At 39.3% G+C, this 14,966-nt stretch overlaps 5 non-coding genes across 5 annotated transcripts; 2 read left to right on the forward strand and 3 right to left on the reverse strand.

Moving 5' to 3' along the window:
- The first annotated feature begins 5,655 nt into the window (after nt 1-5,655).
- Nucleotides 5,656-5,774, forward strand: LOC146690215 (5S ribosomal RNA). The gene has a single exon (XR_014915852.1). It is a non-coding gene; the product is annotated as a 5S ribosomal RNA (ribosomal RNA).
- A 2,041-nt stretch (nt 5,775-7,815) lies between these two features.
- On the reverse strand, nt 7,816-7,934 carry LOC146690216 (5S ribosomal RNA). The gene has a single exon (XR_014915860.1). It is a non-coding gene; the product is annotated as a 5S ribosomal RNA (ribosomal RNA).
- Nucleotides 7,935-10,835: 2,901 nt separating this feature from the next.
- On the reverse strand, nt 10,836-10,945 carry trnal-caa (transfer RNA leucine (anticodon CAA)). The gene is made up of 2 exons: nt 10,908-10,945; nt 10,836-10,881 (listed from the first exon to the last, which is right to left on the reverse strand). It is a non-coding gene; the product is annotated as a tRNA-Leu (tRNA).
- Nucleotides 10,946-11,356: 411 nt separating this feature from the next.
- Nucleotides 11,357-11,475, forward strand: LOC146690218 (5S ribosomal RNA). The gene has a single exon (XR_014915859.1). It is a non-coding gene; the product is annotated as a 5S ribosomal RNA (ribosomal RNA).
- Nucleotides 11,476-13,331: 1,856 nt separating this feature from the next.
- On the reverse strand, nt 13,332-13,440 carry trnal-caa (transfer RNA leucine (anticodon CAA)). Its single transcript has 2 exons — nt 13,403-13,440; nt 13,332-13,377 (listed from the first exon to the last, which is right to left on the reverse strand). It is a non-coding gene; the product is annotated as a tRNA-Leu (tRNA).
- Nucleotides 13,441-14,966: the final 1,526 nt, after the last annotated feature.

Raw genomic sequence — 14,966 nt, forward strand, 5'->3', positions numbered from 1 at the left:
ATGACCCCAAAGATAAGTCTAAGGGGGTCAGATCGGGAGACCTTGGGGGCCATTCAACTAGCCCACGACGACCAATCCACTTTCCAGGAAACTGTTCATCTAGGAATGCTCAGACCTGGCACCCATAATGTGGTGGTGCACCATCTTGCTGGAAAAACTCAGGGAACGTGCCAGCTTCAGTGCATAAAGAGGGAAACACATCATCATGTAGCAATTTCAAATATCCAGTGGCCTTGAAGTTTCCATTGATGAAGAATGGACCCACTATCGTTGTACCCCATATACCACACCAAACCATCACTTTTGTTGTTCCAGCAGTCTTGGAGGGATCCATCCAATGTGGATTAGTGTCAGACCAATAGCGGTGGTTTTGTTTGTTAACTTCACCATTCACATAAAAGTTTGCCTCATCACTGAACAAAATCTTCTGCGTGAACTGAGGGTCCTGTTCCAATTTTTGTTTTGCCCATTCTGCAAATTCTGTGGCCGATCTGGGTCATCCTCATTGAGATGCTGCAGTAGCTGGAGTTTGTAAGGGAGCCATTTCTGAGTAGCTAATATCCGCCGAAGGGATGTTCGACTAATGCCAGTCTCCAGTGACATGCGGCGAGTGCTACGCTGTGGGCTCTTGCTGAATGAAGCTAGGACAGCCACTGATGTTTCCTCATTAGTGACAGTTTTCTTGCGTCCACATTTTGGCAAATCCAACACTGAACCAGTTTCACGAAACTTAGCAAGCAGTTTGCTAACTGTAGCATGGGAGATGGGTGGTCTCGTAGGGTGTCTTGCATTGAAATCTGCTGCAATGACCCGGTTACTGCGTTCACCAGATATCAACACGATTTCGATCCGCTCCTCACGTGTTAACCTCTTCGACATGTCAATGGCTGTGAACAAAGAGAAACTTGTAAATAACTCATGACAGAATAAAGTTATGTTGAAACCAAGCACACCATTGTTTTTCTTGTGACATTACCAATAAGTTTGATGTGTCACATGGCCCTCTTCCTATTGAAGAAACAAAAGTTGTATCCAAGATGGCCGACTTCTATATGGCCACCATGGTCACGGCCCATCTTGAGGAGTTTGCCCCCTCACATATACTAATGTGCCACAAACAGGACTTTAATATCACCAACCATTCCCATGTTATTACGGTGTATCCATATAAATGGCCCACCCTGTACATCTCCTTCTCATTCACACACATGTATTCTGCCTTGCTTGTACTAACTTTCATTCCTCTTCTCTCCAGAGCATACCTCCACCTCTGCAGGGTCCACCTGCTCCATACTCCCATGTTGTCTGCAAAACTTGTAGTCCCACCCCAACCTAAACCCATCTCTCACTCCTACCGTACACCTCAGCCCTGCCTTGCTGTCCTGATAGATCTCCTGCACCACTCTCACATACTTCTCTGCCACTCCTGACTTCCTCGTGCAATACCACAGTTCCTTTCTTGGCTCCCTATCATTTGCTTTCTCCAGAGCCACAAAGACACAGTGCACCTCCTTCTGACCTTCTTTATACTTCTCCATCCTTCTCCATCAACACTCTCAAAGCAAACACCACATCTTTGGTGCTCTTTCTTGACATACTGCTGCTCACTGATCGTCACCTCGCTTCTTAACCTCGCCTTAATAGCTCTTATCCATATCGTCATGATATGGCTCATCAACTTTATCACTCTGTAGTTACTGCAGCTCTGCAGTCACCCTTATTCTTGAAAACTGGTACCAGTGCACATTTTCTCTATTCTTGAGACATTGTGTTAAAGTCCACTGCCCTCTCTCCTGGAAATACCTCAACAAATATGTCATCTGGACCTTTCCAGTCTTCATCCTCTTCATAACACCCTAACTTCCTCCTTTCTAATCATCTGCACTTCCTAATACACTTTCCTTTTTTCCTCTATCCATCCTCCTCCTATTTATTTAGTGTCTACATATTTGGTTTTTATTTGATTTTTTATATATATACATATATGCCTGTACAAACATTGCACAACAGAATTGTGGTACCCTCTACCGACAAGTTGTCAGAAGTACAGGAAGTGTGGTGTGGTCCTTCTTATACCCGTCTGCTTGCCTTCTTGTGTGGGTGCGTGTGAAACTGTCTTGAAACTCGTGTTCCCTGCATGCCTTTCCCTTTCTTCAACATGCTCTTGACTCGATGCTGCCACTGCAACCTAATCCTCTGATCAGCATGCTGAGAAGAGCACAGACGGGCTGACTGGGCCAGTGGAGAACAGGGGACTGAGGTGCTGCGTTGCTCCAGCCACTTTCTCAGATTGTTTCAGCCACTTGTGCTGATGCAGTGTGAACTTCGCTCATTGTTGACCAGGGGTGGAGGTGTAAGGGGGGGGCACACACCCCACCCCATCTGCTCAACATCTATCACCCTTCTGTGATCTCTTCTTCCACAGAGGTGAGAGCTGGGTGAAAGAGAAAAAGTTGTCCAACCAAATGTTTAGAAAATGCTAATTTGGTACCTGGACACTGCACACAGATCTTTCCAAAGACAGAATTAAAACATAAACAAGGGCAAGAAAGAACTTTTCCTTAGTTCAGTGTGTCAGGTTCAAGATAAACCAGACAAAGACTTGGGTGAATAGAGTGACTTAAGAGACCAAGGGATTGAGGGGAGTTACTTGGCACACAAACAAAAAGCACTCATCCCTGCATAGCTTGCAGTGGTCCCAAATCCCCACATTTGTCCGGACAAATTGACTGGACCCCAGGTCTTGTTTGTGTAGCTCCGCTGGTCTGCTGGAGAGGACTTGAGGACAGTGGGGGATACCCCTCCAGCAGGCTTGGCTCATGGGAACAGAACAAATAAGATGTTCAGACCGAGCTTGGCAACAGTCTTTAATTCTTTCTATGGTAAAATCAAGAAACTAACCACCAGGGATACGATGATTAGGTTGTGCCTTAAACACTTATATGCAGTCTATAGTACCATCCCAATATCAGAAATCTTTCAGGCAGCTGAAAGAAATTTAATGCAACATTTTACAGGCTCTCAGCTTGTTGTTATCTCAGCAGTGTTAGCACACAGTTGGAGTAACCTGTTATTGGGCTCCAAGTGGTACAAAAAGAAGTTTGTGGGATCTGGTCTATACTGCTTGTAATTGTGTTCATGGAATCATGGGTAAAACAAATGGGTTTTAAATGTTTCAGAATCTATAAAAGAGCAAGTTCAATTATTACAATTATGTTAATTCAAGAATAATTTGATATTATAATAATGACCGCAGATTGTGCCTATCCCAAGCTGTTATTTGAAGCTCAAGCGCTTAGTGTTTTGGGGGTTTTTCATATACAAAAATGATAATTTTACAGAAATGGAAAGATATCTGATGTAGCTATTAGCCAGCTTTAAAATGCAATCCCAAGCCAAGTAAACACAGCTGTCTTTGTAGCGTTAAAATACATTTTCAGAGTAATAGATACAAGTAGGGTGTTATCAAGCACGCATATTTGACATGCATATTTTGATCCGCACCGTTCAATCTGCAGATTACTCCATTTCAATATAAACATATATAAAAATCCTACAAAATATATGGACATTTTTTAGAATCATGAGGAAACAATATGAAGACTGCAGCTGTTTTCAGACTATTTAGAAGCTTTAATGAAAAGGCAGATTGTGCAAAGGCAGATATTTTTTGGCCATCTGTTCTTTGATGGCAAAACCTTTCAGCAGTGGAGGTGCAGTATCGTGAAGCACTTCGAGTGGTTTTTCAAACTTTTCATCTTTTATTTAACAAGTGCAGCACAGTCATCATACTCCTGTGGATAGTGTGAGATGAAGCTGTGTATTGGAGAAACCATCACTGTGACCTTACAGTTACACTGCTTTGTGTGGTTGGAAGGCTTATGGAAGACTGCCATCTAGTGCACACTGTAGGGTTATAAGTTATCCAATGTTTATTTCTGTATAATATAAGTGAGCCTATCTTATTTTATTTTTTTTAAGAATCAGAGTAAATCACTTTTAATTGTCATGTTAAAACTATGTCACCTACCCAAGAGTGTAAGGTTGGAAAAAAACAGAAGAAGCCAGACAAGCCAAGTCAGAGTCATTGTGCACCTAGTACCGTAAATGCTGCTGCTTACCATACCAAACATGCTCAATTTTCAGGAGCTAAGCAGGGTCAGGTCTCATTAGCACTTGGATGGGAGAATGTGTGCAAATGTGTGTGCATTTATACACACAGGATAGATTCAAGCTCTCATTGACATATTTTAAAAGACAAGAAAAGCATGCCCATGTAACAAGGTCATAAATCACATCTTGTTATAATAATAATAATAATAATACATTTTATTTGAGGGCGCCTTTCAGAAACCCAAGGTCACCTTACAAAAAACACAATTAATAAAAGGAAAAGTAGTCATAAAATACATAGAATAAGTTAAAATTACAAAACAGAGCGTGACAACAGATAAAACCAGCATTAAAGCAAATAAGCCAGTTTAACAGATGTGTTTTGAGCTGAGTCTTAAATACGGAGAGGGAGTCAATATTTCTTAGTGCAGGAGGAGGAGAGTTCCAGAGCCGGGGAGCAGAGCGACTGAAAGCTCTGTTCCTCATAGTAATAAGGTGTGAGGACGGAACGGTAAGATGAATAGCAGATGATGATCTGAGAGGGCGGGAAACAGTGGTGATATGGAGCAGCTCACACAAATATGAAGGAGCAGATTTATGGATACATTTGAACGTGAGAAGTAAGATTTTAAAGTTTATCCTGGCTTCTATGGGCAACCAGTGAAGCTGCTGAAGAACTGGGGTAATATGAGCACTTAACGGAGTGTAAGTTATGACCCGAGCTGCAGAATTTTGAAGAAGTTGGAGTTTATGAAGGGACCTTTTAGGGAGACCAAATAGGAGGGAATTACAGTAATCAATACGGGATGTAATAAGACTATGGACAAGGATGGCAGCAGCATGGGGGGAAGGAATTTATTTGGAGGTCTTTCTTTCTTTCTTTTACCTTTTATCGTCAGACACAACGCAGAACCACACCGGTTACACTCTGACTCCTTGAAAACAAAAGCTGTGCCTTTTTTTTATGTCACCATATTATTTAGTAACTTGAACCATATTTATGCGTGCAAATGTCAAGGGGTGCTAGCTTCCCACTTGGATTTGGATTTATCTTTGCCCACACAAACATGGTAATGGCGTGGCAGTACTAATTCTTCATATATTCTTATCATGTTTGGTTAGAACTCTCAGTCCTGTAAATTAAAAACGTGTCAATCCAGTAGAAAACTTCTAATAATAAATATAATATCAGTTTGAGCCCAGCTAAAATATATTTATCTTAAATAACCTAAACTTTTGGACCAGAAAACAAAATTAAAACAAAGGACAATACTCATCCAGGTTTCAAAAAACTAAAAACATATAGCACTGAATATGTGTTTAAGCTCCTCTACGAATCCCAAGTTGTTAAAATCTGATTCATATCGAACAAATAAATCAAAATACGCCAACATAGTTCGTGTTTTCTACCATATAAAAAGCCATCTTGTGATGTCAGCGTCCGCTTACGGCCATACCACCCTGAACACGTTGCATTACATTTGTTTTAGCGTCCAGCCTTTGTTGTTGCATATAAATATGTTTCCTGTTACTATGACAGTCGCTTACGGCCATACCACCCTGAACACGCCCGATCTCGTCTGATCGCGGAAGCTAAGCAGGGTCGGGCCTGGTCAGTACTTGGATGGGAGACCGCCTGGGAATACCAGGTGCTGTAAGCTTTTGCTTTCATACACCAGGCGGCGCTGTTGCTCTTCATAACAGTACAGAGCGTTTTCTTAAAGTGAGACTTTGATAAATTTTCATCTTTTCTCTATTGTTTTTTAATTTAGCAGGTAATATTTATTATTACTATATCAGTTCTGGGGGTTTTATATTTTCAAACAAAATACATGTCTCACCGGCAAGTAATACTGCCTCCAACCTCTTCACCCTCTTCACATAGACACATACTGTGCACACACAGCATGCTCAGTTGTTTCAATTCATCAGCTGCCACAAGTCAACTTAACGTGTGCATAATAATACTCTTAACCTTCCTGTGTGCTAAAGACTATACACCCTACTTACTGGTTTTTTGGTTACATCAGTCTGCCACCCAATTAATTTGTGTGTTTGTTCTGCAGCTCCACATCGCCCAGGCTGCAAAAAACGTGTGTGCTCTTAATGAGCTCGTTGTCATCTCTCTGCCATCAAGAGTGAGCATTGGTTAATGTTCATCATGTGACCAATGCATGCCAGCTTCTTTTACTTAGCAAAATTGTGATTAATAGTTTTGTTAAGGGGCACGGCAAGACCATACACACACATTTTTAAAAAATTAACAAAAAATGCCTGAAGAAAAGGACACTTTGGATACCTAAGAAGAAAGGGGAAGGTGCTCATGCCCCCTGCACATGCATTACTGTTACTAATATTAATATGGGGGTATGGCCATAACCCCAGGATATTTTTATGTCATGCTGATTTGTATTTTTGTTGTTGTTGTTGTTGATTAAAAAAATGGATCCAACCTAAAGGTCTTCTATGTTTTGAAACTCATGACACTCTATAGTCTTCTGTTGGATTTGAACACTTTTAATTTATAGCATTATAACACTGTTTCGTTAATCCTGTCATCACTGTCTTTAATTGAATTGAATTAATTTCATTGAATAAACAAAGTCTTAATCTAAAGACAGAAGTTAGCAAGCATTATACTTTGATACATAAACAGCCTTTTCATGAGTTCTGTTATACAGTAAGACAACCATCGAAGGACCCAGTCCCTTCTGGTCTTAGAAGGTAATTGGAATCAGGCCCTGGGTAGTACTTGCGTGACAAGCTCCAGTGGGTGTTGCTGCATCTTTTACTGGAGACAATTTTGAAAAGCAGGGATGTCAAAAATCACCAAGGATCGAAATTCACTTATTCACTTAATTTCAGTTATGAATAGTTTTTTTTTTTTTAAAAACAGCAATGATTTAAAAAAAAAAAACATCTTTGACAAAAATTATCGTTGTCAATATTGTTGTCTTTTAATAGATGGATAAGCACCTTGAGTCAGCTATTGTGATTTACAGTTGATTTGAATTGAACTGAATTAAATGTCAAATCAAATCAAATCAAATCACTTTTATTGTCACATCACATGTGCAGGTACATTGGTACAGCACATGTGAGTGAAATTCTTGTGTGCGAGCTTCACAAGCAACAGAGTTGTGCAAAATACAATAATGTAAACAAGCAAAATACAAGAATGGCTACATCTGAAACTAATAAATATATGTACAACATATAATAGTATATGCATTTCTGGATGTGTATACTAAATATTTTTCTACGTGTGTGTGTGTGTGTGTGTGTGTGTGTGTGTACACATATTTTACAAATTAAATAGAGTAAACAATAAATAAAATATATAAAAAAAATAAAATATACAACAACACTAAAGCTATTCTGTTATACCTACGTGTAAAAAAATACATGTGCAAAACAGTGGCATTACTGTACAGTATGGAGTGCATAATGTTGAAGTTCCAGTAGTGAAGCTGAGGTGTCTATGACGTGTTCAGCAGTCTGATGGCCTGATGGAAAAAGCTGTCTCTCAGTCTGCTGGTACGGGACCGGATGCTGCAGAACCTCCTTCCTGAATGTCTCCATTATCACACGTTAACTTTATTTCTTGTTGTTATTTCACCATATTATTTAGTAAAGCAGCAAATATGAAGCACAAAAATTCGGAAAGTACCACTAGATTACAGCAGCGCCCCCTGGTGCAAAAGCTTACAGCACCTGGTATTCCCAGGCGGTCTCCCATCCAAGTACTGACCAGGCCCGACCCTGCTTAGCTTCCGAAATCAGACGAGATCGGGCGTGTTCAGGGTGGTATGGCCGTAAGCAACAGTTTCACCCACGTGAAGTCTATTTATGCATCTCAGTGTTCGTTGCGTTTAGTTTTAGATTGTCACAGTAATCGAATTGTGAATTAAAAACGTGAAAATCCCGTGCAAAACTGATTGGAAAAAAAGATATACAGGTTGAAGCCCTTTTAACAATGAAATGTAGCAGTCAATATACTTCTCGGGTTTCCCAAAATAAGAATATGGCGGAAAGAACAAAATAGTAAACTACAAATGTACATTACATTTGTTTTAGCTTCCAGTTCATAGCCTTTGTTGTTACATATAAATATGTTTCCTGTTGGCTTCATAGTCACTTACGGCCATACCACCCTGAACACGCCCGATCTCGTCTGATCTCGGAAGCTAATCAATACTTGGATGGGAGACCGCCTTACAGGTACTGTAAGCTTTTGCTTTCATACACCAGGCGGCGCTGTTGCTTCGTTACAACAAAGCTTTCAAAACAATAAGATCTTATAACTTGCAGGATATCTGTGTCACGGGCCACGGCTTTTACATTTTCAAACAAAATACACTTTTTTTTCTCAACTGCAAGTAGTAATATTTCCAGCCACTTCATCGAATTTCCACACATTAAATTTATAGCATTATAACACTGTTTCATCATTGCTGCCATCATATGGTCTTTAAACAAGTTTTAAAAGTCTTAATCTAAAGACAAGAGACAGCAAGCATCATGATTTGATACATAAACAGCCTTCTCATCAGTTATGACGTTCCTTACAGTCATACAAACCTCGAAGAACCCAGTCTCTTCTGATCTCCTTCTGAACTCGGGTAGTTGTGGTTAGTACTTGGTTGAGAGACCACCTCTGGATGGGAAAAAACAAAACATAACACTGACTCTGTTAGAGATGGCACGATACCACTTTTTTATGTCCGATACCGATATCATAGATTTGGATATCTGCCGATACCGATGTGAATCCGATATAGTGTGTTTTTTAATCAATAAAACTGTTTTTTTAATATCTTGCTGCATTTTGTATAAGTTCATACTCAAGTTTAAATAAACAACAACACTAAAGCTATTCTGTTATACCTACGTGTAAAAAAATACACTGCACCCAAAATATTTCATAGTTCAGCAAAACTGATCAATCTAATGAACTTAAACCTATACTCCATCATTCCTATTCTGGTATTTTAAAGAGTACTTAGCAGAAATATTAAGCAACCTAACTAATAGGGTTTCTCTCCGATATTAGATCCAGTAATTTACGTCAGTATCGGACCGATACGTAATATCTGATAGGTCCATCTCTAGAATCTGTGTAGATGACAATTTATATGGTGACATATGTCATTTCAGTTTATGTCACTTCTGCAATGCGAAGTTCATCAATAGTGTTGTCTTTTAATGGGTGAATATTCCCTTATTACAGTGCAGACTGCTGCTTCAGTGTATTTTTTTGTTACGTCACGGTATTATTTACCAGAGCAGCTCATATGAAGCAAATATGAGCTCAAAAGTCAAAAACAAAGATGAAGCAGCAGCGCCCCTGGTGTATAAAGACAATCATACAGTACTTGCCATTTCCACGGCAGTCTCTAATCCAAGTACCGAGCTGCTCCTGTTTAGCTTCCAAGATCAGGGGTGTTCTGAGTGGCCGTGAGCGTAAATATTCTGAGCTTTTCAACTGTAAAATATGTGTAAATAATATAATTAAAGGTCGTTCATGTTTATCAAACAAATGCGCAGAAAGTATGCAATACATGATAAAAAAAAAAACAACAAAAACGGTACAACAGTGACATGTAGGAGTCAATACACTTTCCAGGTTTTGCAAACTGAAAACATATAAATAGAAAAACAAAGAGCAAGTTTGTTTTATCTTCAGTACGAATCCTAAGTTATTAAGACCTGATTTGGTCAGTACTTGGATGGGAGACCGCCTGGGAATACCAGGTGCTGTAAGCTTTTTTTTCATTTATACACCAGGGGGCGCTGCTACTCCTCATCGGGGGACACAGCTATGGGGGAAAAGACTGAGAGTTGAAATTTTATATATTTATCAAAAATGGCTGTTTGTGTGGGTTTTACTTGCACTAAGTTCAACATTTCATTGTACCTCTGATCACAATAAGATCATGAGAGGTGGGAGAGTTTTTCTTTTTTGGGTGGATGTGTTGGGCTGCCCATAGCTAGAACCTGCCTCAGTGTAAGTTATCATGTTCACAAGTAATGATCTGGTATCATTGCTGAAAGATATACAGCAATCAAATTACAAATTACATCAAGGGCCAGTGTCCTGCAGGTTTTAGATGTGTCCTTGATCCAACACAGATGATTTAAATGGCTAAAAAACCTCCTCGGCATGTCTTGAAGTTCGCTAGAGGCCATTTGACTCAGGTGTGTTGGCCCAGGGTGAGATCTAAAACCTGCAGGACACTGGCCCTTGAGGCCTGGAGTTCCACACCCCTGTCATAGATGATGACAGAAGAGTGGATGAAAAACTCAACTATCAGCAATGTGGAGGTGAAAAAAGAGTGATTAGAAGAGTGGGAAGATGGTTTTATTGAGGGGGTAGGCCTAAGGAATGAGAAGTGAGGTAAGGGTAAAGTGGTGTGGAGATGGGAGGAGACAGATAAGTAAAATAATCAGTATTTCTGCTACAAGAGCACTGAATTGTAAAAATGTTAATGTGTGCCTATTTGAGGAACTCCTTGTTGAAAGAATTTTTCATGTCACATTTACACATTTTTTGTCCTATCATCCTATCCTATCCTATTTGTCCTATCCTATTTTTCAGCTTTAAAAAGGTTTTGATTCGTATACAAAGCAGGATTTGTAAAGTGGTCGTTATCAAGGTACTTAACTAAAGCTAAACTGAATAATAGTTTTTATTAATAATTTTTAAAACGAACAAAAAGAATTGTCAGAAGTGGGATTCGAACCCACGCCTCCATTCGGAGACCAGAAGTCCCGTGTTGAGGAAGGTTTGTCACCTTGAGTCTGGCGCCTTAGACCGCTCGGCCATCCTGACAACTGCGATCCCCGGCCGTCAGAAAGCTGTTTCACTGCTGCTAACCAAAGTTTGCAGCTGAGACTTTGTATCACTTTGTAAAGACAAGCGGCATTTTTTAAAGAGTTTAGCGTAGAGTTTATTAAAAACCTTAAGTTTGTTTGGGTTACGGCTCACTTTTATTTTCTGTTTTTATTTCGTCTTTCCGTTAATAAGAAAAACATAGAGGCACTGCCAGGAAGAGAAAAGACAAAAAACACTACTCAACTAGCCGACCTGTGTTGAGAATTGGACTAAATAGCTATAAATATGCTTCTTGTTAGCGCCACACTCGCTTACGGCCATACCACCCTGAACACGTTGCATTACATTTGTTTTAGCGTCCAGCCTTTGTTGTTGCATATAAATATGTTTCCTGTTACTATGACAGTCGCTTACGGCCATACCACCCTGAACACGCCCGATCTCGTCTGATCTCGGAAGCTAAGCAGGGTCGGGCCTGGTCAGTACTTGGATGGGAGACCGCCTGGGAATACCAGGTGCTGTAAGCTTTTTTTCATTTATACACCAGGCGGCGCTGTTGCTTCGTTACAACAAAGCTTTCAAAACAATAACGAGTACTTGACAATGTTCGTTTTTAATCCTTTTTTTTCTGTCACAGGATATCACGAGAGCACTTCCTTTTGTACACCAGGGGGAGCTGCTGCTACACCATTGTAGACGACTTTGACAAAACATTTGGCAAGAAGTCTGAAAGAAGGAAATTCATTTATTCATCCTTAAATAAATAGTAGAAAAAATAAAGAAAATCTCGATTGACGAATAAAGATTTGAACGAGACAAATTTCGTATAAAATGGGTTCCAAGAATTAATAAGTGACCCGTGCAAAATCAATATATTGATTAATAGATGAAAATTGGTAAAGTGAAGTTTTTCTTGGGGGGGGGGGGGGGGGGAATCCTGTTTATTTATAGAATTTTTACATGTAGTTTGATATATCAGGCCTAATAAAACAAGTACCAATGATACAAAGACATACCTCAATACAGTTCAGGCCGTTACAATTTGAATGATTTTTGAGAACTACTGAACAGCATATAACTAATACCCATCCCAAGGTCCAATCCAATAACAGAAATAAATGAATAAATAAGTAAATAAAACACACACAGAGAGACCACCCTCAATTAAAACAACAACAACAAAAAAAAAAAACAAGGTACTCAAAGTGATATAAATGATAAATTGCTGCCACACCTGTGAAAACCTATTAGCATTTCCTCTGAGTCTGAATTTTATTTTCTCCATTTTTAAAAAGAACATAGAATCTTTCAGGGTGAGAAGTTTTTCAAGACCGCAAAATTCTACGTTGTGCCAGCATTGAAGTGAAAGCTATAACGTCCAGCTGCTTATGGCTAAGGTTTAGGGTGGAATCTTCAGAAACACAAAAAAGGAGAAACTAGTGGACAAGGATTGTGTAACACTCAAAACATGAGAGAGCACTTCAAAATAAAAAGTCCAATATAACTGAAGTGTTGGGCAGGTAAAAAACAAACAAACATATGAGTTAATTAACAGGTAGGAGGTTTTGCATCTGTTGCACAGGTCAGGAATGCCGGTGTATATTTTAGATGTGTAATCTGTATACTGTCTTAAACTGAATGTGCAGATGAAAATGAGGTATGAATTCTGTTAATTAGCCTACTTTGTCCCAGTAATCTTCGCCAAACCTAAGAAGTACCTGCTCCCAAGTGGAAACAGTCATTTTGGTTGAGCAATCTTGTTTGCCCATATAAATGATGAAATCAGTGGGGAAAACATTTTTATAATATTAATCCTACCAAGAAGTTATACAGGAAGGTTTGCTGACCTTTGAAAAGCCAACCTTACATAGGTTAGCAATGATTAAAATTTGCAGTTTGGAAAGCTTTAAATGAACTGGTAATATGTACTCCTGGATATCTGAGGCCAGAACACGGTAAACTCAAGTTTTTAAGCATATATTATAAATTATCAGTTCAAGACCGAGACGGAGATCTAAGTAAAATACATAACAGTTTTTTAAGCACAGACTCGACTTTTTATTTATTTATTTATTGTCTCTGGCAGCACTTTACATGTAGTTGAACTGACATGTGATTATGAATGAATTACCCTGAAGGAGAAATGTGCGGATTATAAACTACGATTCTGTTTCCGTATTTTATTTTTAAACGTAAACACGGTTTATTAGTAGTATTAAAATGCATAGTAGTCTTAAAACATGTCAGTGTTTTAAGACTGTCATGTTTTTTCATTTGCGGAGAAGGGACGATAATGTATCCTGTAAGATAACATGTTATATAAACGTAGTTAGCGAAGAACGACGAAAGAAATCAGCGTAGCCCACAGAAAGAAAAAAAGTATTGTCAGAAGTGGGATTCGAACCCACGCCTCCATTCGGAGACCAGAAGTCCCGTTTTACAGGAAGGTTTAACCTTGAGTCTGGCGCCTTAGACCACTCGGCCATCCTGACAACTCTGTCGAACGAGCCGAAACAAACACTCATATAATTATAACTCACTGTGTCACGATTGTGACTGCCAGAGATGCATCGAACAGCCATTTCTCCTTTAGGTTCTTTGACATCAGTTCAAACTGAGCTTAAATTTGTTTGTTTAAATGAAAGGATGGTTTGTTTCGCAGCTGTTTACGGAACAGCAGTAAGCAAACATTTCCGCCAGGGGCAGTATACATACGTTATGAAATACACTTCCGGTGCTTATACACGTGATTCTCCGCCCATCTCTCACTACAGACCTTCGCTTACTACATAACAAGCTGCAGTCATCCTTATGAAACGCAAATACTGGATTGTGTCCACTGTTAGGGCGACTAAAGAGCCAATTGTGTAGAGAAGCTGCGCGTATTAAAATGTCCTTTTACAGGAATACTGTGTGGCTTGTCAAAGGACTCCAGGAGTATACAAAGTAAGTAGACAGTTTCCTTTTCTAATAGGACTCTATTATGTAGTCAAATGACTTGTAGTCTTAATTGTTTGCGGTACATATAGGCTACATAACCTTCCGACACGCCGCCCAAAGTTTAACTACATGTTTGCTTTGTTAGTGATAGCACTCGGTTACTGCGCGTTTGTGTCCGACAGCATGCTACAGGTAAACGATTACACAATGCTGCAAGCTTACCGTATAATCAAGACTACAACCTCAAGATGTTTGAAACAGTGAAAGTGCTTCTTACATGTTTTCTGACGTGACCAGTAACCCAAATTAACACAGTGGATAAAGACATGTATAAAGCAGGAGAGTGTCATTTGGAGGAAGACTGTTTTACTTGATAAATTACCCAAATTATTGCCCCTCGCCTCCTCCCGGTCAACACCGCAAGAGGAGGAGAAGCTTCTGGCAGCGCTGGACGAGTTCGCCCAAAAGTTCAAACCTTAATACCTCAAAAAACAGTTTCTGTAAAAGGAAAAAGAACAAGCACTCGTCACAGATTACTAATGTTTACACAATCTTTTTTTAATATACAGAAAAGCTTCAACCTCCAAGAACAACCTTTACTTAAAATATACAGAAAAACAAAATCTAGTGAAGTAAATGTGGTTGTTTACGGAAAGATGACTTGTACTTTATTTTTGCTCCTTGGTTAATCAAAAATAAATAAATAAATATATATACTTCCTATTTGTAAAGCTTATGAACATATATGTACACACTAACAATTATGCATTTTAATTTATGTTGAATTTCTTATCTGATTTCATTAAATAAGAATTTTACCTGTTTACTTGCAGTTTCTTCATAAGGGGTTGTGTGCACCTGTGTTTCTGGTGTATTTTGGCTACTTTCAAATGTAATTTTTAAAGACGTTTCTCCCTGGGTGGATCATCTCCTTTTGCATGTGTCATGTGTTGCAATACCTGGGAAAAAGGAGAAAGTCTGTGTTGCCGAGCAAAGTCAGATGAAGCTGCTGAAACGAAGACTCCAGTTAAAGTCGTCGAATATCTGCCGGTTTCAGTTTGCAGTCAAAGAACTCAAC

This window comes from Copadichromis virginalis, linkage group LG16 (assembly GCF_057382275.1).
Source record: "Copadichromis virginalis isolate Kocher_CV1m ecotype Utaka linkage group LG16, C_Virginalis_male_GT1.1, whole genome shotgun sequence".
Lineage (NCBI taxonomy): Eukaryota > Metazoa > Chordata > Actinopteri > Cichliformes > Cichlidae > Copadichromis > Copadichromis virginalis.